Raw genomic sequence first — 24,390 nt, forward strand, 5'->3', positions numbered from 1 at the left:
TAGATCTATAGCTGCATACCAGACACCAAGGGATGTACTGATTTGCTCAAGCAATGATACCACATCTGGAACAGCAGCTGCAATTGGAGTTACCACCTGGTGGAACTTACAATAATCCACTGTCATCCTCCAAGACCCACCTATCTTCAGCACAGGCCAAACAGGAGAGTTGAATGGGGATGTGGTGGGAATCACCACCCCTGCATCCTTCAAGTCCTTAAGAGTGGCAGTAATCTCTGCAATCCATCCAGGAATCTGGCATTGCTTCTGATTTACTATTTTGGTAGGTAGGGGCCATTTTAGTGGCTTCCACTTGGCCTTTCCCACCATGATAGCCCTCACTGCATGAGTTAGAGAGCCAATGTGGGGATTCTGCCAGTAGCTCAGTATGTCTATTCCAATTACATCTGGAACTGGGGGAATAGCTACAGAAATTGGTCTGGGGGCCCACTGAACCTACTGCAAGACAGACCTGAGCTAAAACTCCATTGATCACCTGGCCTCCACAAGCCCCCATTCTGACTGGTGGACCAGAGTGATGTTGTGGGTCTCCTGGAATTAATGTCACTTCTGAACAAGTGTCTAAAAATCCCTGGAATATCTGATCATTTCCTTTTCCCCAATGCTTAGTTACCCTGGTAAAAGGTCATCAGTCTCCTTGGGGAAGGCTTGGAGGAAGATTAACAGTATAAATTTGTGGCAGTGTAACAGGGTTCTCCCCCAAAGGGACCAGGCCCCCTCTTCATTCAAGTGGCTCTGGGTCTGCAAACTGTCTCAAGTCTGGGAACTGATTAGGGGGCTGTGACCCTGTGTTTCTGTAATTCAGTTTTGACTTCTGTTCACTTGACCCTAGGTCAACTCTTTTGTCTATACAGCTTGAACAAGAATTTAGTAGACTGCCCATCTATTATATTTCTAGGTACCCCGTGATTTACTAGCCTACACCACAAATCTCTGTGAGTCAGATTATTTTAACTCCTGCTTTGAATTTGCTGTCTATTATAATAACCACATCCACCCTGTCTTCGGTGATTAAGTGCTGCCACCTGGCTTCTGCCAACTTGGGATCTGGCCATCCCCATTGTGCTTAAGGATTCCAGCTCAGTGACAAGCAGTTCCCACAGTAATATCTGACCTACAGACAACTTCAACTACAGAGCTCTTCAGGGACGATGGCACTAGTCTAACAAATTTATTTCTCAATGTTCTGGTAAAAGGTGCATCCTCTGACCATTCCTGGGGTGTAAGAGCAGGATTTACATGATAAATCCACTCTAACATTCCAATCTCTCTAAGCCTCTGGATCCCCTCATCTACATTATACCACAGCAGTTCTGGCATTTCAACCTCAGGTAATGTCCTGAGGCCACCTTTTGATCCATGTTTCAACCAACCATCCAAATAAACTGTTAATGCCTTTTTCTTACCCTTCGAGCTATAATACTGAATGCAGAAGTTCTGTTTAGTGGCCTGCATCAGTAAATTCAGCCTGATCCAGCCTTATATTCCTCCCACCATTATTCCACACAATTGAAATCCATTGCCACACATATTTCCCTGATTTCTATATAAATCGGAAAACTTACACATACCTCCTTTTGGAGTATAACATACCTCCTCATGTGTGATATTTTGTACCTCACCTTTAGGGGCATCTTGGGACTTTAGTTATAGGTCTGAAAGAAATGAAGGGTGGTGGGGTGGGTCATGAAAAGCATTAGAAGTATCTTCCAAGCCATTTGCTTCATGGCATTCATCTGCAGTTTCATCTGTTGAAACAGGATTAATCACTCTAGGGCTAATCCCTTCAGGTGGAAGTTGGGTGGTCAATTCCTCAAGGCAGGTTGGAGGTGGGGTGGCTATGTCCTCAGGGCATACTAGTACAGCGTTATCTAGAGAAGACTCCAGCATGACCTAGGATTTCAACCTCGCCCCAACATCATTATCAATCCATATGTTGCCATCCCATTTGTCAGGGTCCCACTCCTTTCCAATCAATGCCCTCACCTTAATGGCAGATACCATGCAAGATTGAGATTTCAGTTTATGTTGTAAAGTTGCTATTCTAACAATAAGATTCTGAGCTGATTTTCAGAGATCTCAAATCTACGGCTACAGGAAATAAGATTTTCCTTCAGGACACTCAAAGAAACTTCTACATTGTCAGATGGTGCTTAAGTTTTTCATTTGAAGCCTTAAGCCCATTCCTTTCACTCATTGATGTTTCCATTGCATCTAACAAAAACCAGCCAACATCTCTATACCTTCTATTTCCACAAAACTCTGTAAAAGGTATCAAAAACATTATCCCCCAGAGCTTGGCTTCATACAAAGAAAGCATTAGAAGAATCAAATGGTGATATTTTGACTATCTATTTTGTCAACTCACTCCATGGACTGGCACTGTCATTATGATTATGGGACTCAGAGTCCTTAGTGCCTTTGAGTCCAGTCAGAGTAGAAAACTATTCATAAAGATTCTGTTTCTTAAGAACCACTCCTGGTACCAAGTTGTATTAGTTAGGGTTCTCTAGAGAAACAGAATCAACAGGAAATATCCGTAAATATAAAATTTATAAAAGCATCTCACATAACTGTGGGAACGCTGAGTCCAAAAGCTGGAGGGCAGGTTGTGAAGCTGAAGATTTCAATGGAGGATCTGGACAAACTCCACAGGACAGGCTTGCTGGCCAAAGCAGGAAGAGAGCCTGTCTCTTCTGAATCCTCCTTAAAAGGCTTCCGGTGATTAGATTTAGCATCACTCATTGCAGAAGACACTCTTCTTGGCTGATTACAAATGGAATCAGCTGTAGATGCAGCCAATGTGATCATGATTTAATTCTATGAAATGTCCTCATAGCAACAGACAGGCCAGCCCTTGCCCAACCAGACAAACAGGTACCACAACTTGGCCAAATTGACACATGAACCTGACCATGACACTTTAAGTGGTTTGCTTTACCTTTAATTGCTGAAGTGAGGGGAGACAGGAATTCAGGAGAATCAGCAAGAAGTAAAGGGTTCCTATAAGACTCTTCCTATCTCCACAGCATTTTAAGGAGAAAAACCAAATGCAGATAAGGTAGTCAGTAATTAGAGGCAATCAAGAAACTATGCCCTAGGTATATGTCTTGGAAAGAATTTGTGATATATTTGTGACCTTGACCAACAATTAGTTCACAGGGTAAAGAACTGAACTTAGTATAAACAAATTAATTTGAAGTACACCTGATATCCTTTTATCTTTCTTTGTCAACAACAAATGTATATTGAGTCACTATTATGTAAAGCTTTCTGTTTAATAAATTCACTTCCTATTTGACTAATGAATGTCACCTTCCTTACCAATCAAACAGTGTTTATTGAGAACTTGCTCTATCTTTACAAAGCTAGGTTCTGTTGGGGACCCAGGAACTGTGTAAGATGTAACTCTTGTACTAAGGAGTATATAATGAAGCAAAGAGGGATCATGGCATAGTAGAGAGATGGCTCACAAAGCTTGTTCAGGTTTTTTTATTTTATAATTTTTTTTAGAATTTACAGGAACACAGAAAACAGATTAATCACTCAAGCACAAAGAAGGCTCTGCTACGACTCTTCATTAGGAAATTTAGCAGTTTAGATAATAGAAGGAAACACAGACTCCAGAAGGGTGAAGAGATCAGAGTAGTTTCTTTCTTCCTTAACTTGGTTATATAACCAAAGTTATATAACCAAATTGTAGGTTCCTTAAGGACAAACGCAATATCTTATACTAGTTCTCTATCCCCCAAGAGCTGAGTGCAACTAACAAACAGATAAGCATATTTGTTGATTTTATTTCCTGGTAAAAATATTAGAAAGGGTTAAAAGTTATGGAAGCAGGCTTAGAGGGCGACAAGAGAAACAGTATACTAATTTTTGTCACCATTGCATTCCTTAATGGAAACCAAGGGATTCAATCCTCAGTTCATTTTAATATTATAAACCTGGGCAGAAGTAGATTCCGTAGAAAGAGAATGCCATTTTATAGTAAAAAAGTGCTACTGATTTTCAAATAAATAAAACATTAAGAGAGTTGGAAATGAGAGTAATATTATCAACATGGTGACATAAAACATCTCCTGGTAATGTCTCTCCTTAGAATCAAGTAATAAAAGGACAAATTCCACTTGCTTGGAGCTCTGGCTGATGATAGATACTGGAGAAGGACACCACAACTGCTGAACTGAAGAAAAAGGAAAGCAATCTGGAATATCAGGTAGGAGATATTCTTCCCCAACGTGAAAGTCTGGATCCCACTCTCCAAAATTCGTCCATGGTGCTTGGGAGACACACAGATGTAGCATGGCCCAGATCCCTTCTGTTGTGGGTGCAGACCTTAGAGCCATTCACAACAGTGAGTTAGAACCCCACGCAATACAGGTACAGTGACCCAAGTCTGCAGAGACCCAGGGTGGAATACAAACAGGTAAGGAGTGGTACAAACAAAAAGCCTGAAGAGGGGAGGATAAAAAGAAACAGACTTCAGTAGAACTGTTGGCAAGAGGAGCACATACTCCACACAGTCTTGGTTGGCTGGAGCACCTAAATGTAAAATGGACCTTTCTTCTTGGATTGACCTGGTCAGGGTCCTTGGGGTAGGATACCCTCATGAGGAAGCAAACAGAGGCCTCACAGATGTAAGGAAAAGAAAATGGAGAAACTGAACTGCGGGAAGAGAGTATGGGCCCAAGAATAGAATGGTATAAGGAAAAAAATGCATTGAGTGAGGGAGAGAATTTTAAATGGATCAAGAGGAACTGGCGAGAAAATTCTGCACAAAAACAAATAGAAGAGATCAAGATTCCCAGAGAAGGGACAGAATAAAGGATGCTCTCTCCTGGAGGAGACAGAATTGCACAAAAAGTACAATCTTAAAAATGGTACTGCATATCCCAAGCAAGAATCAGATGAAAAACTAAGAAAATCTGAACAGCTAAACACAGGCTACTCTAAAGGCCCTAAATGAGCTGTAGCTAGTGACAAAGGAGGGCTTTAACACAAAGACAATCAACAAAATAAAAACCTAGACTAGAGGGGAAAAATGACCTTCAGAGTTAACACACCAAAATAATCAGATGCCCAGACATCAGCAAAAAATTACAAGCCATACTAAGAAACAGAAAGCTATGGCTCAGTCAAGGGAAAAAATTAAAACTTTAGAGTAGACCCAGAGTTTGGAAACACTGATCAAATAAATGCAAACAAACATCTAAATCAATTCAAGGAGATAAAAGAAAATATTGATATAGAGCTGAAGGATATTAAGAAGACAACATCTGAGCATAAAGAAGAATTTAGAAGTCTAAAAAGAAACATAACTGAAATTATGGGGATGAAAGGCACAATAATGGAGATCAAAAATATCCTGGAGGCACACAACAGCATATTTGAACAAGCAGAAGAAATAATCAGTGAACTATAAGACAGGACAGTTGAAATCATATGGTCAAAAGAGCAAATAGAGAAAAGAATATAAAAATTCAGCAGTCTCAGGGATTTAAGTGATAACATGAAGTGCACAAACATATACATCACAGGTATCCTAGAAGAGAAGGGAAAAGGGGTAGAAAGAATATGTGAGGAGATAATGGTCAAGAATTTCTGAATTATTATGAAAGACATAAATATACAAGAAGCATAATAATGATTGGATATTTCCTAACAGACTTACTCCAAGACACATTCTAATCAGAATGTCAGATGCCAAAGAGAAAGAATACTCAAAGAAGCAAGAGAAAAGCAATTCATTACATATAAGGGATCTTCAATAAAATTAAGTGCCAATTTCTCATCAGAAACCATGGAGGCGAGAAGGTAGTGGTATGATATATTTAAGGTACAGAAAGAGAAAAACTGCCAGCCAAGAATTCTTTACCTGGAAAAACTGTCCTTCAAAAATAAGGGAGAATTTAAAATAGTCACAGATAAACTGAAATTGAGAGAGTTCATCAACAAAAGACCTCTCTTACAAGACTTACTAAAGGGAGTTCCACATATTGAAAGGAAAAGGCAGGAGAGAGAGTGGTTTAGAGTAGAATAAAGAAATGAATATTATCAGTAAAGGTAACTTAAAGGGTAAATGCAAAACCCAATGTAATTCCTACAAGAGACAGAATACAATTGTACAAGAAACAGACATATTTCCTGATAATGGGCTTGGGGTTATAAAGTGGTAAACAGTGACAAAGACAATAAAAAGAGAGGGAACAGAGGGACATGGAAACAGAGAATATGTATGCTATCGAAGCTAGATTGGTGTCTTTTCACATAAGTAAGTTACATATGTATATTGTGTAATACAAACCACAGGGCAAAAGCAATGAAAGTATTTTAAAAATACACAGAAACAGAAATATATAATTTAATAAGGGCAGTGTGACGGTGGCTCAGCAGGCAGAATTCACATCTGCCATGCCGGAGACCTGGGTTCGATTCCTGGTGCCTGCCCATGCAAAAAAAAAAAATACACAGAAACAGAAATGAGAAAAGGATCAATCAGACATGTTACAAAAGAACAATGATAAGGAAAAGGAGGTTGCTATAAAGGAAAAGAGAGATCAAACAACAACAAAAAAGTTATGACATAAAAACCAAAGGACAAAATGGCTGAAGCATGAACTGCCTTTACAGTGATAACACTAAATTTAATGGATTAAATTCCCCAAGCAAAAGACACAGATTGGCAGAATGGATAAAAAAGCATGATCCAACTATATGTTTCTTACAAGAGACTCACCTTAGACCCAGAGACACAAATAGGTTGAAATTTGAAGCATGGAAAAACATATTCTATGCATACACTAACCAAAAAAGAGCTGGGATAGCTATACTAATATCAGAAAGTATAAACTTTAAATGCAAAACTCTTATAAGAGATAAAGAAAGGCATTATATATAAATAAAAGGGGCAATCCACCAAGAATAAATAACAAAATATTTATGCACCTAAGCACAGTGCACCAAACTACATGATTGAAGGGAGAAACATACACTTCTAGAGTAATAGCTGGTGACTTCAATATATCTAAAGTAAGAACATCTAGAAAGATGTTAAGGAAACATGGAGCATGAATAATAAGAAAAATGAATTATACCTAATAAAATATATAGGACAATATACCCCCAAACAGGGTTATTGCTATCCAGGATAAACCCTACTTTGGATTGCAAAAGAAGTCTTAATAAATTTTAAATGATTGAAATTTTAAAAAGCATCTTACCTAACTGTAATGAAGGGAAGCTAGAAATTAGTAACTGGCAGAGAACTTAAAAATCAAGAAATATAGGAAGGTAATAGCACACAGTTAAGCAACCAGTGGGTCAAAGAAGAAATAACAAAGAAAATCAGTAAATATCTTGAGACAAATGAAGTGATAACACAACATATCAAAACTTAAGGAATGCAGTGAAGGCAGTGCTAAGAGGTAAATATATAGTTCTAAATGCTTACATTTATCATTAAGGAAGAGCTAGGGGAAAAAAAAAAAAAAACTAACTACACACCTGGAGGAACCAATATAAAAACAGCAAAATAAACCCAAAGCAAGTAGAAAGAAGGAAATAACCAAGATTACAGCAGAAATAAATGACATTGGGAATAAGAAGCAATAGAGAGAATTAACAAAACCAGAACTTGGTTCTTTGAAACGATCAATCAAATTGACAAATCCTTAGCCCCTTAGCTAGATTGCAGAGAGAGAGAGAGAGAGAGAGAGAGAGAGAGATGCAAATAAATAAAATCAGAAATGAGAGACAGGACATTACCATAGACCCCACAGAAATAAAAAGGACTGTAGGAGTACATATATGTATAACAACAAATTAGACAACCCGTCTCTAATTTGTTTAGGTATAAATACCTAGAAACACACAAACAACTTACACTGAATCTAAAGAAATAAAAAAATATATAAAATAGAAAAAGAAATAAAAAAATAAGAAATAAAAAAAAATGCCATCAGACCAAATAAATGTAGAGATTGAATCAGTCATCAAAAACCTTCACACAAAAAAGTCCAGAAGATGGCTCCCTATGTGCTGACTACACACATTTCAATAATTAATAGCAATCCTGCTCAAACTCTTCCAAAAACTGAAAGAGGAGGAAACTGAATTTTACATGTGAATGTGTTAAAAGGGAAAATTTTAGGTTATTTATCAGTTAGTAGAATAAAAATTAAAGATAAAGCATAGGACTGTGCCACACCGTGAATCCTATTTTAAATGATGAACTATAGCTAATAGTATAACTATAAAAAGTTCTTTCATGAATTATAAGACTTGTACCACACTAATGCAAGGTGCTAATATTAAGGTGGTTTATTGGAAAAATACACCTTAATGTAAACTACAGACTATGGTTAACAGAATAATTTTAATATTCTTTCAGCAATTAAAATAAAGGTACCATACCAATGCAAGGTGTTAATAATGGAAGGATGAGTGGTATACAGGAACACTGTATTTTTTGTACAGTATGTGATTTTGCTGTAAACCTACAATTTCTCTGAGTAAAATAAACATTTTAAAGAGTGTTGATAGTGAGTATTCGGTAGGGCAAAATAACAAGCCTTATTCTAAACAAACGGTCTTAATGATTTGCCAAACACCAAAGAGCACTTTTATTGCTAATTGAGAAGAGTGTGGTAACATTTTCTCCCCAACCCACGTAAGGCATTCCAAGATAGACTTCTTTTTAAAAATTATAAGAAATGCGAACAACCCAGAGTCAGTCCATTTCTTTTAATATGCTCAAAATGACAAAGATTTTTTAACCTTTAATTGGTTACTCATATCTCCTTTCTCAAGTTTGTCTGGAAGAAGCATCCTCTTTTCACTGCAATGTGAAGATACTGTCTTCAGTGCTTTGCATGTATTTGGGGAAGGGGCGGAATAACTGGCAAGCCAGTAAAGCACACAATAATGCCTTCAACTCTGATTGCCTTTCATTAAAACTAACAATAGTGATTTTGCCCGCTATGATGCTTTTCAAGTCCATTCCTGTATAGAAATAAGTTTTAGAGCATGACAGGAAAAATCACTTAATTGCTGCAGAGTTAAGAAGAACCTTTAAATTAATTCATTTTCATTAAAGTCCTTAAATTATAGTGTCATAGTCTATATGAAGCTATGAAAAATCAACATTTAGACTTGAAACTGAATCACTGCCTAACTGAACTTTATCATATATTATCTTGCTTTACCACATAAAACAATTTACTCCATTATAACCATGTATTGCTCTACAAACAGGCACAGACTATTTACTCAGAGATCACAATATCTCTGATGGACACTGGATTTTTTTATTTTGCTCGTGAATTAAGATGAGAGTAATAAAAGATAAAAGATTCACTGGTGTGGAAAGCTGATGCATAGTAAGCAAATTCACCCACAGAATGATGCATGAAACTTAGATAACAGAAAGATTTAATAGAGAAAAGGCTATTTATATGGTAAATGCCACATGGATATTTATTTATTTCTCTAGACTCTATCTAACATAGCCACATTTCATCAAATTGACTTAAATTTTTTAGAAATATCATGGTTAGGTACTTGTTTTTAGGACCTTTATTGAACACAAGAGTTTACAATTTCATTTTCCAGTTCATGTCTTCCTAGTCTGTCAGGTGCTTTCAATGTTCCAAGCTGGTAAAAGCTCCAAGTATTGTGTGTTTTCAGTGTTTGAAATCGTAAAAATCACTGAGATATGGTATTCATCCTAAAGAAGCTTATAATAAAATGGAGTATTGTGTTAGTAAGTTGTTGGGATGCAATATACCAGAAACAGAACGGCTTTTAAAAAGGAGAATTTATTAAGTTTCAAGTTTACAGTTCTGAGGCCAGGAAAATGTCCAAATTAAGGCAAGGCTATGAAAATGTCCAAATTAAGGCATCCAGGGAAAGATACCTTGGCTCCAGAAGGCTGATGGTGTTCAGGGTTTTTCTCTCAGCTGGAAATGAGAACTGCGAGGCCTGCTAGCTTCCTCTCATTCCTAAAGCTTCCCTGGGGGCGTTTTCCTTCTGTTCCAAAGGTCTCTGGCTCTGTGGGCTCTGTTGGTTCTGGTGGCTTTGCAGCTTTTTCCAAAGTGGTTTCCTCTTAAAGGGCTCCAGTAAGCAACTCCACCTTGAATGGGTAGAGATGCAGTCCCATGGAAACCACCTAAGCAAAGGTTATCACCCACAACTGGGTGGGTCACATCTCCATGGAAACAATAAAAAAAGATTCCACTCAGCAATACTGAATCAGGACTAAAGAACCTGGCTTTTCTGGGATACATAATAGCATCAAACCAGCACAGGAATAAAGATGCACAATCAATTGATCCCTAGCCTGCACCTGATAATCAGAGATTATGTATCTTCATTATAGGGTGCAAGAAACATTTTAAAAGTTGATCATATTCTTGGCCACAATGTGAAAGTTAATGAATAATAAGGACTCAGTATCACTCATTGAAGTATCACTGAAGACAAAACAAAATCAACCAAAGAAAAAGAAAAAATAAAACAGAAAACCCTAAGAAAATAAATCTGCATAATAAAAATAAAGATAGAAATATATGAACTCAGAAAAAATCAGCAAAAGAAAACAATCAAACAGTAGAGAAAACCAACAGGCCAAAAGAACATTATTTGAAAGAGTAATACATTTTGAAAAGATTCGGAAAGACTGATAAAAAAAAAGGAATTCAATGATATATGGCCCAATTAAACAATGTTAGGAATGCAAGGGGGAAAATAGCCACAGATGTGGTAGAAATTTATAAAACAACATATGAACTAATGTATGACAACAAAATTGAAAACCTGGACGATTACATGGATGATTTCCCAGAAATGTATAATGTATGAAAAGGTAATTTAAGAAGATATAATAGTATAAGGACTGGAAATAGATAAACAAAATTGTCATTATTTATGGGTGAACTGATTTTCTATATAAAAAATAGTCAAAAGAATCTACTGGTTACTTATAATTCAGCACCTTGACTGAATTTAAGGTGAAAATTTAAAAATTAACAATGCTTCTCTATAATAGCAACCAAAATTAGAACATTTATTTTTTAGAAAGGGATATGATTTATAAATCTAGCAATTTTAAAGTATTTAGAGATAATTCTAACAAAATGTGTATACAACCTTCATGTAGAAAATCATAAATCTTTATTTAAAGACACAAAATAAGACCCAGATAAAGGGAGAGATATACCATGTTCATGGTTAACAAAACTTTCTATTATAAAGATGTTGATTTTTCCAAAATTAATCTTTGGGCCAATTTCAAAAATCCTACAGACTGTAAATTTCAACAAGTTGAACCTAAAATTCATACAGATGAACAGAGTGCTGAAAATAACAAGACACATTTGAAGAAAAGAAAGAAGAGTGCTTGTCTTACAGATATTAAAACTTAATTTTAAGTGAAAGTGATTAGAAAAATGTGAAAATGTCACAGGAATAGACAAATAAGCCAACGGGGCAGATAGTTTGAGAAAAGGTTTATTGTAAATAAAAAGGTGGAACTGCAAATCAGTGGGAAAATGAGGGATTATTGAAGATATGTTACTAAAGAGTTAATCGCCTATCATCTGGACAGAGATAAATTTTGGTTATACATAGCACCTATGGTAGTTGGAATCAGAATGGATGCAAGAAAAGATCATGACCCATTCCTGTGGGTGTAAACCTATTGTGGGGGGGGGGAGAGGAGACATTTTGATTAGATTATTCCAGCTGAGGCATGCCCTTTTAATCCTTTTAATGGAGTCCTTTATAAGAGATGGAATTCAGAGAAATACACAGAGAGAAGCTGAGAGAAAAACCAGAGAAGCTGAGAGAGAAGCAGCACATAAGCTGAGAGACAAGAACACACAGAAGCTCAGAGAGGGAGCCACTGAAGCCAGAAGCTGGATGCAACAAGACCTAGAAAGGAAGGAAGCAGCAGATGCCATGTGCCTTTCCATTTGATAGAGGGATTGCTGGGTTGCCTGTTGCTGCCTTGATTTGGACACTTTCTCACCTCAGAACTGTAAGCTTGTAAAAGCCACATTTCTGGAATATTGTATTTTGGCAACTTTAGCAATTAAAACAGATTTTGGTACCAAAGAGTGGGGTGCTGATTTTGCAAATACCAAAAATTCTGGAATAGCTTCAAAAATGGAAAAGGGGAAGATTCTGGAAGAATTGTGCGAAGCTTGATGTAAAAGGCCTACATTGCTTTAGAGACTGCTGGGAAATAGGGACACTGAAGGTACTTCCAAGGAGGTCTTAGACAGAAACAATAAATGGGTGATTGCAAACTGGAAGAAAAGTGACCCTAGTTCTAAAGTGGCAGAGAATTTGGCAACATTTAGCCCTGATGTCAGACAGAAGGCAGAATTTGAAAGTGACAAGCGTGGATGTTTAGCTGAGGAGATTAGCCAGCTAAATGTGGAAAGTGTGGCTTGACTTCTTCTTGCAGTTTATGGTAAAATGCAAGAGGAAAGGGATAAGCTGAGAACTGAACTCCTATGTATGCACACATACAAAATAAGCACAAAAACTGATGGTTTTGAAAATTCTGAGCCTCCAGAAAGTGAGTCCCCAGAGAATAGTGCCCCATGTAAGGATTTAATTGTACCTAGAACCAGTCAGCCATTTCAGAGCAAGTTAGGATTGAAAATGTAGTTATACAGAAAAGATTCGTGGAAAGCTCTTTTGTCTGATGGTTTGGAACCATGTGTACTACATCTGAAACTGGCAAGCTTTTTTTTTGCAATACCTGTATGAAGAGAACCATTGGCAGCCTAGACCAAAAGAGACAGAAAAGGGACATATTGAAGGGAAAATGACTTCAAAGGCAAAACCATGGAAGCTGAGGTTTGGAACAAAGACACTTTTGGCCAGAATAGTGTATCTACCCATATATGTGGAAAGGGTGAGTGTTCTCTGAACCTTGCAGAATTGCAGGCCTTCAGCCCAGTTATTCAGGAAGAATGTTACCACCTCAAGGCTCTCAGATGCCTGGGAGATTGCAGAGAGCTTGGTCATCCTGCTGTTTGAGAAGAGTGCTGCTATTTCAGCCTTCAGAAAGGGTGGAAGACATTCCCTGGGATTGGGGAGAATTTGGCCACCTCCCCTGTTCTGAGGGGGTTTGAGCTGTGTCCCGGAGGTTGCAGAGTCTGGTCACCTCCCCAGTGCTGTGATGAGGGGTGGAGCTGAAAGCATGGCCATTGCCTGAATGTTTGGAGATGTTGACGTCCTCACGCCAGTGACTAGAGAGAGCAGGGCCATGGTGCAAGACTTGGAAAACGTAAGGCTGCTGCTCCATCAGGCACTGAGGACAAAACATCATTTTATAAATGACTCTCAGACCTTGAAATAGAATGAAGTATGCCCTGCAGGTTTTCAGAACTGTTTGGGTCCAGCAGCCCCTGTTTTCCTTCCAATTTGTCCCTATGGCAATGGGAATGCTACTCTGACTGTCCCTTCTTTGCATTTTGGAAGCAGATAACATGTTCTAAGTTTCACAGGTCCACAGTGAAAGATAAATTTTGCCCCAGGACAGACCACCTGTAACTAATTTTGTACTTAATGTTGTCACTGAAATGATTTAAAGCTTTTGAGATATTGTGACGGAATGAATGCATTTTAAGTATGGGGAAAAAAAAGATGTCTTTTAGGAGTTCAGAGGGTGGTAGTTTGAAGCTGAATGGACCCCAGAAAACATCAAATTCTTAAAGCTAATCCATTCCTTTGGGTGCAGACTTGGGGGTGGGACCTTTTGGTTAGGTTATTTCAGTTGAGATATGACCCAATGGGTTTTAATCTTCTTAATGGAATCCTTTACAAGAGATGAAATTCAGAGAGGCACACAGAGAAGCTGAGAGGAAATCCAGAGAAGTTGAGAGAGAGGCAGAACATAAGCTAAGAGACAAGGACACACACAGAAGGCCAGAAAGGGAGTCACTAAAACCAGAAACGGTAAGCAACAAAATCCAGAAGATACCAGCAGATGCCACAAGCCTTCCCATCTGACAGATGGATCTGCTGCTTCTTTTATTTAGGCATTTTCATAACCTCAGAACTGTAAGCTTGAAAGTTAATAAATCCCCATTATGAAAGTCAATCCACTTATGGTAACTTTAGTAAACTAAAACAGCACTATACAAAAATAAGTTACAAATGGACCAAAATCTAAATGTGAAAAGAAAAGCTAATACTTTTAGAAAAACTACAGAATACCTTTATAATATTGGAGCAGGGAATAATTCCTTAAATAAGATTTTAAAATAAAATCTGTAAAGGAAAGATTGATACCTTTTAGTACTTAAAATTGGGAACTTATCTATGATAATTGGGATCAGAAACGAATTGAAAAATTAGCCACAAATGGGGAGAAGATATTTGTAATCCATATAACCAAGATGAGATAGTGTTCAGAGTATATAAACATTTCAAATCACCAAGAACCTAAAAGACAAACAATTCAAAAGAAAAATGTATCAAAAACCAACTTATAGAGAAGGATAATTGGCAAAAAATAAAAAGATTAAGGAAATGTCAACTCACTAGTGATCAGGGAAGTGTAAATTTATATATTGAGCTACTCTTATACATCCATCTGATTGGTCAATATTTAGTATGTGTAAAAACTCCAAGTGCTGTCAAGAAAATGTAGTATTGGGAATTTTGGGGCTTTATTGGTACTACCGGATCCACATGGAACACCAAAGAAAACTTTCAGAAACATAATACAGAATGAAAAACCTGCATAATAATATCTACAATATATTAGCACCTCATTGAAATTTTAATTCTTGGAGGGAAGAAGTAGTTTTTGCAATTTCATTTATTTTTAAAAAGCTAGGGTGTGCTATCTAAAGTAAAATATTCACAATTTAATCTGTGATGGTATATTGTTTTCTCATGTTCACCATGCTTAAAATATTTAATAATTTAAAATTAAAATTGTATAAGTATTATAACTGAGCTTCAAGTGTTTCAATTCAATAAGTATTCGTTAAGACAGACAATGCAGAATGTATATCAGCACAGAGAAGGGACTCTTCACTCAATTTTGGCGTAAGGAGGCTTCGTGGAAACAATGTCACCTGAATTGAGTTTTTTTTTTTTTTATTATTAATTAACGGAAAAAAAGAAATTAACCCAACATTTAGAAATCATACCATTCTACATATGCAATCAGTAATTCTTAACATCATCACATAGATGCATGACCATCGTTTCTTAGGACATTTGCATCGGTTTAGAAGAACTAGCAACACAACCGAAAAAGATATAGAATGTTAATATAGAGAAAAAAATAAAAGTAATAATAGTAAAAAAACAAAACAAAACAAAACAAAAACCTATAGCTCAGATGCAGCTTCATTCAGTGTTTTAACATGATTACTTTACAATTAGGTATTATTGTGCTGTCCATTTTTGAGTTTTTGTATCCAGTCCTGTTGCACAGTCTGTATCCCTTCAGCTCCAATTACCCATTATCTTACCCTGTTTCTAACTCCTGCTGAACTCTGTTACCAATGACATATTCCAGGTTTATTCTCGAATGTCGATTCACATCATGGGGACCATACAGTATTTGTCTTTTAGTTTTTGGCTAGACTCACTCAGCATAATGTTCTCTAGGTCCATCCATGTTATTACATGCTTCATGAGTTTATCCTGTCTTAAAGCTGCATAATATTCCATCGTATGTATATACCACAGTTTGTTTAGCCACTCGTCTGTTGATGGACATTTTGGCTGTTTCCATCTCTTTGCAATTGTAAATAATGCTGCTATAAACATTGGTGTGCAAATGTCCGTTTGAATTTTTGCCCTTAATTCCTTTGAGTAGATTCCCAGCAATGGTATTGCTGGGTCGTATGGCAATTCTATATTCAGTTTTTGAGGAACCACCAAACTGCCTTCCACAGTGGTTGCACCATTTGCCATTCCCACCAACAGTGGATAACTGTGCCTCTTTCTCCGCATCCTCTCCAGCACTTGTCATTTTCTGTTTTGTTGATAATGGCCATTCTGGTGGGTGTGAGATGATATCTCATTGTGGTTTTGATTTGCATTTCTCTAATGGCCAGGGACATTGAGCATCTCTTCATGTGCCTTTTGGCCATTTGTATTTCCTCTTCTGAGAGGTGTCTGTTCAAGTCTTTTTCCCATTTTGTAATTGGGTTGGCTGTCTTTTTGTTGTTGAGTTGAACAATCTCTTTATAAATTCTGAATACTAGACCTTTATCTGATATGTCATTTCCAAATATTGTCTCCCATTGTGTAGGCTGTCTTTCTACTTTCTTGATGAAGTTCTTTGATGCACAAAAGTGTTTAATTTTGAGGAGTTCCCATTTATTTATTTCCTTTTCAGTGCTCTTGCTTTAGGTTTAAGGCCCATAAAACTGCCTCCAATTGTAAGATTCATAAGATATCTCCCTACATTTTCCTCTAACTGTTCTATGGTCTTAGACCTAATGTTTAGATCTTTGATCCATTTTGAGTTAACTTTTGTATAGGGTGTGAGATATGGGTCTTCTTTCATTCTTTTGCATATGGATATCCAGTTCTCTAGGCACCATTTATTGAAGAGACTGTTCTGTCCCAGGTGAGCTGGCTTGACTGCCTTATCAAAGATCAAATGTCCATAGATGAGAGGGTCTATATCTGAGCACTCTATTCGATTCCATTGGTCGATATATCTATCTTTATGCCAATACCATGCTGTTTTGACCACTGTGGCTTCATAATATGCCTTAAAGTCAGGCAGTGCAAGACCTCCAGCTTCGTTTCTTTTCCTCAAGATGTTTTAGCAATTCGGGGCACCCTGCCCTTCCAGATAAATTTGCTTATTGGTTTTTCTATTTCCAAAAAATAAGTTGTTGGGATTTTGATTGGTATTGCATTGAATCTGTAAATCAATTTAGGTAGGATTGACATCTTAACTATATTTAGTCTTCCAATCCATGAACACGGTATGCCCTTCCATCTATTTAGGTCTTCTGTGATTTCTTTTAACAGTTTTTTGTAGTTTTCTTTATATATGTTTTTTGTTTCTTTAGTTAAATTTATTCCTAGGTATTTCATTCTTTTAGTTGCAATTGTAAATGGGATTCGTTTCTTGATTTCCCCCTCAGCTTGTTCATTACTAATGTATAGAAATGCTACAGATTTTTGAATGTTGATCTTGTAACCTGCTACTTTGCTGTACTCATTTATTAGCTCTAGTAGTTTTGTTCTGGATTTTTCCGGGTTTTTGATGTACAGTATCATATCGTCTGCAAACAGTGATAGTTTTACTTCTTCCTTTCCAATTTTGATGCCTTGTATTTCTTTTTCTTGTCTAATTGCTCTGGCTAGAACCTCCAACACAATGTTGAATAATAGTGGTGATAGTGGACACCCTTGTCTTGTTCCTGATCTTAGGGGGAAAGTTTTCAATTTTTCCCCATTGAGGATGATATTAGCTGTGGGTTTTTCATATATTCCCTCTATCATTTTAAGGAAGTTCCCTTGTATTCCTATCTTTTGAAGTGTTTTCAACAGGAAAGGATGTTGAATCTTGTCAAATGCCTTCTCTGCATCAATTGAGATGATCATGTGATTTTTCTGCTTTGATTTGTTGACATGGTGTATTGGCATTAATTGATTTTCTTATGTTGAACCATCCTTGCATACCTGGGATGAATCCTACTTGGTCATGATGTATAATTCTTTTAATGTGTTGTTGGATACGATTTGCCAGAATTTTACTGAGATTTTTGCATCTATATTCATTAGAGAGATTGGCCTGTAGTTTTCTTTTTTTTAATATCTTTGCCTGGTTTTGGTATGAGGGTGATGTTGGCTTCATAGAATGAATTAGGTAGTTTTCTCTCCACTTCGATTTTTTTGAAGAGTTTGAGGAGAGTTGGTACTAATTCTTTCTGGAATGTTTGATAGAATTCACATGTGAAGCCGTCTGGTCCTGGACTTTTCTTTTTAGGAAGCTTTTGAATGACTGATTCAATTTCTTTACTTATGATTGGTTTGTTGAGGTCATCTATGTCTTCTTGAGTCAAAGTTGGTTGTTCATGTCTTTCCAGGAACCCATCCATTTCCTCTGAATTGTTGTATTTATTAGCATAAAGTTGTTCATAGTATCCTGTTATTACCTCCTTTATTTCTGTGAGGTCAGTAGTTATGGCTCCTCTTCCATTTCTGATCTTATTTATTTGCATCCTCTCTCTTCTTCTTTTTGTCAATCTTGCTAAGGGCCCATCAATCTTATTGATTTTCTCATAGAACCAACTTCTGGTCTTATTGATTTTCTCTATTGTTTTCAATTTCATTTATTTCTGCTCTAATCTTTGTTATTTCTTTCCTTTTGCTTGCTTTGGGATTCGTTTGCTGTTCTTTCTCCAGTTCTTCCAAGTGGACAGTTAATTCCTGCATTTTTGCCTTTTCTTCTTTTCTGATATAGGCATTTAGGGCAATAAATTTCCCTCTTAGCACTGCCTTTGCTACGTCCCATAGGTTTTGATATGTTGTATTTTCATTTTCATTCGCCTCGAGGTATTTGCTAATTTCTCTTGCAATTTCTTCCTTGACCCTCTCGTTGTTTAAGAGTGTGTTGTTGAGCCTCCATGTATTTGTGAATTTTCTGGCCCTCCGCCTATTATTGATTTCCAACTTCATTCCTTTATGATCCGAGAAAGTGTTGTGTATGATTTCAATCTTTTTAAATTTGTTAAGACTTGCTTTGTGACCCAGCATATGGTCTATCTTTGAGAATGATCCATGAGCACTTGAGAAAAAGGTGTATCCTGCTGTTGTGGGATGTAATGTCCTATAAATGTCTGTTAAGTCTAGCTCATTTATAGTAATATTCAGATTCTGTATTTCTTTATTGATCCTCTGTCTAGATGTTCTGTCCATTGATGAGAGTGGTGAATTGAAGTCTCCAACTATTATGGTATATGAGTCTATTTCCCTTTTCAGTGTTTGCAGTGTATTCCTCACGTATTTTGGGGCATTCTGGTTCAGTGCGTAAATAGTTATGATTGTTATGTCTTCTTGTTTAATTGTTCCTTTTATTAATATATAGTGTCCTTCTTTGTCTCTTTTAACTGTTTTACATTTGAAGTCTAATTTGTTGGATATTAGTATAGCTACTCCTGCTCTTTTCTGGTTGTTATTTGCATGAAATATCTTTTCCCAACCTTTCACTTTCAACCTATGTTTATCTTTGGGTCTAAGATGTGTTTCCTGTAGACAGCATATAGAAGGATCCTGTTTTTTAATCCATTCTGCCAGTCTATGTCTTTTGATTGGGAAATTCAGTCCATTAACATTTAGTGTTATTACTGTTTGGATAATATTTTCCTCTACTATTTTGCCTTTTGTATTATATATATCATATCTGATTTTCCTTCTTTCTACACTCTTCTCCATACCTCTCTCTTCTGTCTTTTTGTATCTGACTCTAGTGCTCCCTTTATTATTTCTTTCAGAGCTGGTCTCTTGGTCACAAATTCTCTCAGTGACTTTTTGTTTGAGAATGTTTTAATTTCTCCCTCATTTTTGAAGGACAATTTTGCTGGATATAGGAGTCTTGGTTGGCAGTTTTTCTCTTTTAGTAATTTAAATATATCATCCCACTGTCTTCTAGCTTCCATGGTTTCTGCTGAGAAATCTGCATATAGTCTTATTGGGTTTCCCTTGTATGTGATGGATTGTTTTTCTCTTGCTGCTTTCAAGATCCTCTCTTTCTCTTTTACCTCTGATATTCTAACTAGTAAGTGTCTTGGAGAATGCCTATTTGGGTCTAATCTCTTTGGGGTGTGCTGCACTTCTTGGATCTGTAATTTTATGTCTTTCATAAGAGTTGGGAAATTTTCAGTGATAATTTCTTCCATTAGTTTTTCCCCTCCTTTTCCCTTCTCTTCTCCTTCTGGGACACCCACAACACGTATATTTGTGCGGTTCATATTGTCCTTGAGTTCCCTGATACCCTGTTCAAATTTTTCCATTCTTTTCCCGATAGTTTCTGTTTCTTTTTGGAATTCAGATGTTCCATCCTCCAAATCACTAATTCTATCTTCTGTCTCTTTAAACCTATCATTGTAGGTATCCATTTTTTTTTCTATCTTTTCTACTTTATCCTTCACTTCCATAAGTTCTGTGATTTGTTTTTTCAGTTTTTCTATTTCTTTTTTTTGTTCAGCCCATGTCTTCTTCATGTCCCCCCTCAATTTATTGATTTGGTTTTTGAAGATGTTTTCCATTTCTGTTCATATATTCAGCATTAGTTGTCTCAGCTCCTGTATCTCATTTGAACTATTGGTTTGTTCCTTTGACTGGGCCGTATTCTCAATCTTCTGAGCATGGACTGTTATCTTCTGCTGGTGTCTGGGCATTTAGTCAGATTTCCCTGGGTGTCGGACCCAACTGGTTGTAAGATTTTTCTGTGAAATCTCTGGGTTCTGTTTTTCTTATCCTGCCCAGTAGGTGGCACTTGTGGCACACGTTTGTCTCACGTGTTTGGAAGGGATCCCCCCGGTCACCGTTCTCCACGGCCTGGGGATTTCCGATCCAATTCTCTCAATTGGTCCGGGGGGCCGCGCGTGGTGGGGGCGTCAGCCGCCGCGGCTTGAGGGGACCCTGTGGCTCCTATTATTAATGCCCCTATTGGTGTTTGGTTGGACCCAGTCCCTGCCCCTGTCGGAAATTCCCTCCTCTCCCTGGAGGGGTGCCGGTTGCCGGCCGCCGCGGCCTCGGAAACTCGCCACCGGACCAGGAAGCCGCCCGCGGGGGAGGGGCATCAGTCGCTGGCCACCGTGGCTTGGGTAGCCCTCTGATCCGAGACTCGTAGCCGGTCCAGGAAGCTGCCCGCAAAAGAGGGGTGCCGGCCACCGCGGCTTGGGAAACCTGCCTCTCCGAGACTCTCAGTCGGCCCGGGAAGGAGGGAGGGAGGTGCTCCGGCCGCCAGGTGCCGCTGCTCGGGGAATTGCGTGCCACTCGGGGATCTCACCGCAGCAGAGTCTCGCAGTCAGTCTAGCCAGTCCAGACTGGGGTACGCTGTGTGTCCATTCCCTGCTGTGGCCCCGGGAGCTGTTCTGCACTGTTTCTGTTCACCTAGTAGTTGCTCTGGAGGAGGAACTAAGACACGCGTACCTTACTAAGGTGCCATCTTGGCCCCTGAATTGAGTTTTGAAAGAGGAGTAAGATTTTTTTTTTTTTTTTTTTAGGAAAGGTGATTCAGGGAGAGGAAATAATATGAAGAAAGGCACGGAGGTAGTGAAACAGCATTAAATATTTGGGGTAGCTCTTCAATATCTAGAACATAAAGTTAAAAGTGAAAATCATCCTTGGTGGGATTGACAGAAGGGATGGAAAGGTAGATAGAGGTCACTCATGGAGATATAATATTGCTAGGAGTCTATACTCTAGCCTAGGTAAACTCCAGTATTTTTGAGAGTAACCCAGTCATATGTGTAATTTTTCAAAGAACACCAAAGCTATTTTGTGGAGGATGGTTTTGATAATGGTGCTGGCAATAATGAAGATGGGAAGACAGTTAAGGGGCTATTCAAGCAGTACAATAAAGAGACGAGGAAGTTTGACCATAACAAAGGCAGTGTAAGGAGGGAATAGAGGGCATGTATTTAGGAGGCAAGTTTGGTAGAGCTCAGTGATTGACTGGCTGTGGGTAATGAAGGAGAGAATGAGTTTTTGCATTTAATGCCTGTGTGAATCATAGTAGCATTAACAGAGACTGGATCATGGAGAAAAAGCAGATTGGAGGTGGATGGTAAGGTTGGTTTTATGCACATGTTTGGGGTGTTTGTAGCTACCTCAAGCAGGCAGCTGGCTATATGAGTCTGAAGTTTAGGGGAAAAGTCAAAGCTGGATAGGAAGTAGTCATTACTCCAAGGAAAAGTATATAAAACATATTACTACATGCCAAATTAGAGCTGATTTTAGAGATGAATTATTACTTATTGTAGTGTCAGTTCTATCTTCACCAGATCTCACTTAAAACATTTATTGGGCCCCAAGTGCAATGAGGGGCAATACATACATTATAATTAAAAAAAAAATGTCTCTCCATAATGTTTGCCTACTAAACATTTATTGGGAACCTACCATATATGTCGGATATTAAGCTAGCAGGACCAAATACAGATGAATAAAATAGTGCCTGATTTAAAGGGTCCCACTGTCTAATAAAAGACAGAGGTATATAAAATTAAATTTAAAAGTATGGTAAGTTCAAAACATAAACAAGATATAAAGGTATCTGTGTCATTTTGAAACTGCTGTGTACCCCAGAAAAGCCATGTTTTAATCCTGATCCAATCCTGGGGGACCAGACCTATTGTTTAGGGTAGAAATCTTTGATTAGATTGTTTCCATGGAGACTGACCCACTCAACTTGAGGGTGTGACTTTTTGGTTAGATAATTTTCATGGTGATGTGACACAGCCAATTATGGTTGCAGCCTTTTGATTAGATGGAGATGTGACATCACCCATTCAAGGTGTGCCTTCATTAATTTACTGGAGTCCTTTCAGAGGGGAGATATTTTGGAGAAAACGGTTGCTTCAGAGTAGAAAGAGACAGACATTTAGAGATGCTTGGAGCACTGATGGAGAGAGCAGATGCCTAGAAATGGACATTTGGAGATGCAGAGTCCAGCAGAAGGCACCATGTGATTTCTCATTTGCTGCTAAGCAAGCCAGAATCCAGACCTGTGTGCCGAAGGAGCTAAGTGAAGGCCCATAGCCTCAGAAGCTTAAGCAATAGAACTGGGAACAAGGACCAGCAGATGCCAGCCACATACCTTCCCATGTCATAGACACTGACCTTTCTTGAGTCAACATATTTTTTTCTGGATGCCTTAGTTTGGACATTTGTATGGCCTTAGAACTGTAAATGTGGAAATTAATAAATTTCCTTTTTAAAAGTTATTTCATTTCTCTTATATTGTATTCTGGCAGCTTCAGCAAACCAAAACCATATCAAAGAGGAAAGAGCAATTCATTTTCTTTGTGTCTAGGATGTTCAGGAAAGTTTCTCAGAATACGTGTCATCTGAAATGTCTTTTTAAAGGTAAAAAGTACTCAGCCTGGTTGATGGGGAGCAACAGTGGTAAGGAAACTATATTTGGGGCAAAAAGAAAAAAAAATAGCATAGATCTTTGTGTCAAAAAGGACAAACCTGATGCATTTGGGAATAAGAATTTGGCCAGGGTTATTCCAGGGTTGTCAAAAGCAATACGGATGCTACATTTAATGTTCACTATCTGCTTTTTCTTCACTTGACAGATTCCCAAAGGGCTTATTATGCTCTTTAAGTAACTGTCCAGGTCTTGGCCATAGAATTCAGAGACATATCTTGTTTTAGGTACAATTTTCTGAAAAGGCTGACATGATGAAATCTTTTACTGTCTGGGTTACTTCTAGCAACGCCTGATATATCATCATGCTAATCAAGCAAGCCTTTAACACTGTACTAAACTTTGCAAAACAGTTCACCATTTCTTGCATGTCTTTTTGTGTAAATACTTCCAGAACAGAGAATCATAAGCACAGCGAAAAGTATCTAAATGACAGTCCAGAGGATTTCTAAGGATGCTCACATAGTTACTTCTGAGTTGAAGAAGTATCACTGGCAATTCACTTCCTGGCAACAAGAATTTCTTGATGCAAGAGGGCCACTGGAGGATTATTTAATGCCTACAAAAAGTTTTATTTCTCAGTAATTTTATATTTGGTCATGAATTTTTTATCTGATCCTCTTCAAAATTAGGATAAATTTCATTTATTTGGAATACCCTACTCAAACCTGTCTGATGGTCAAAGAATGTGGTATTTGGCTTTATAATATTTCTCAGAAATTGTAATTTGAAAAGAGAATTTGATATATTAATGCGTGTGAATATGTAAGCAGTATTAATTACAGAATGAAAGTTATCCTGTTATTAAAATACAGAAATACTAATTCATACAAATATGTGGCAAAACTGTTCTTAAAGAATAAAGCTAGACCTAATATCATCTTTCAAAGGGTTTAAATTCAGTTATGTTCTCCCTAAGTCTGCATACATCTTTTTGCAGGATTGTTTTCCTGATGGCTTTTTAGGATTGTTTTCCTGAAAACCCAGTTGAGTTTTCAGCAAATTGCTTCAGGAGCCGTAATTATATGTTATCACAAGATTTGTCTGGAGGTCTTTAAAACTAGACAGATTCTTATTTATCTAGAATATCAAGCCAGGCTTGCCTAACTTCTATTTTTCCTGTCTGAGCTTGGTTAGAACATCAGCCCCTAACCAGACTGATTGGACTATGTCCCCTTCATGTGCACATCACGTTCCATGCATCC

The 24,390-nt window shown here is 37.6% G+C and overlaps 1 protein-coding gene and 1 long non-coding RNA gene across 14 annotated transcripts in view; one reads left to right on the forward strand and one right to left on the reverse strand.

Annotated features, from left to right (window-relative positions):
* LRRC7 (leucine rich repeat containing 7) overlaps nt 1-24,390 on the reverse strand; it is a 600,349-nt gene that overhangs the window by 302,761 nt on the left and 273,198 nt on the right. The window lies entirely within an intron of this gene.
* Nucleotides 1-24,390, forward strand: part of LOC143650171 (uncharacterized) — a 118,043-nt gene that overhangs the window by 26,658 nt on the left and 66,995 nt on the right. For 9 of the 12 annotated variants that reach the window (XR_013159413.1, XR_013159408.1, XR_013159409.1 and 6 more), the window contains exon 2: nt 4,124-4,240. The exons of the other annotated variants lie outside the window; for them this stretch is intronic. This is a non-coding gene — a long non-coding RNA (uncharacterized LOC143650171). The remainder of the gene's footprint in view (nt 1-4,123; nt 4,241-24,390) is intronic. 12 annotated transcript variants of the gene reach the window in all.

Source organism: Tamandua tetradactyla, chromosome 11 (assembly GCF_023851605.1).
Source record: "Tamandua tetradactyla isolate mTamTet1 chromosome 11, mTamTet1.pri, whole genome shotgun sequence".
NCBI classification, from domain to species: Eukaryota; Metazoa; Chordata; class Mammalia; order Pilosa; family Myrmecophagidae; genus Tamandua; species Tamandua tetradactyla.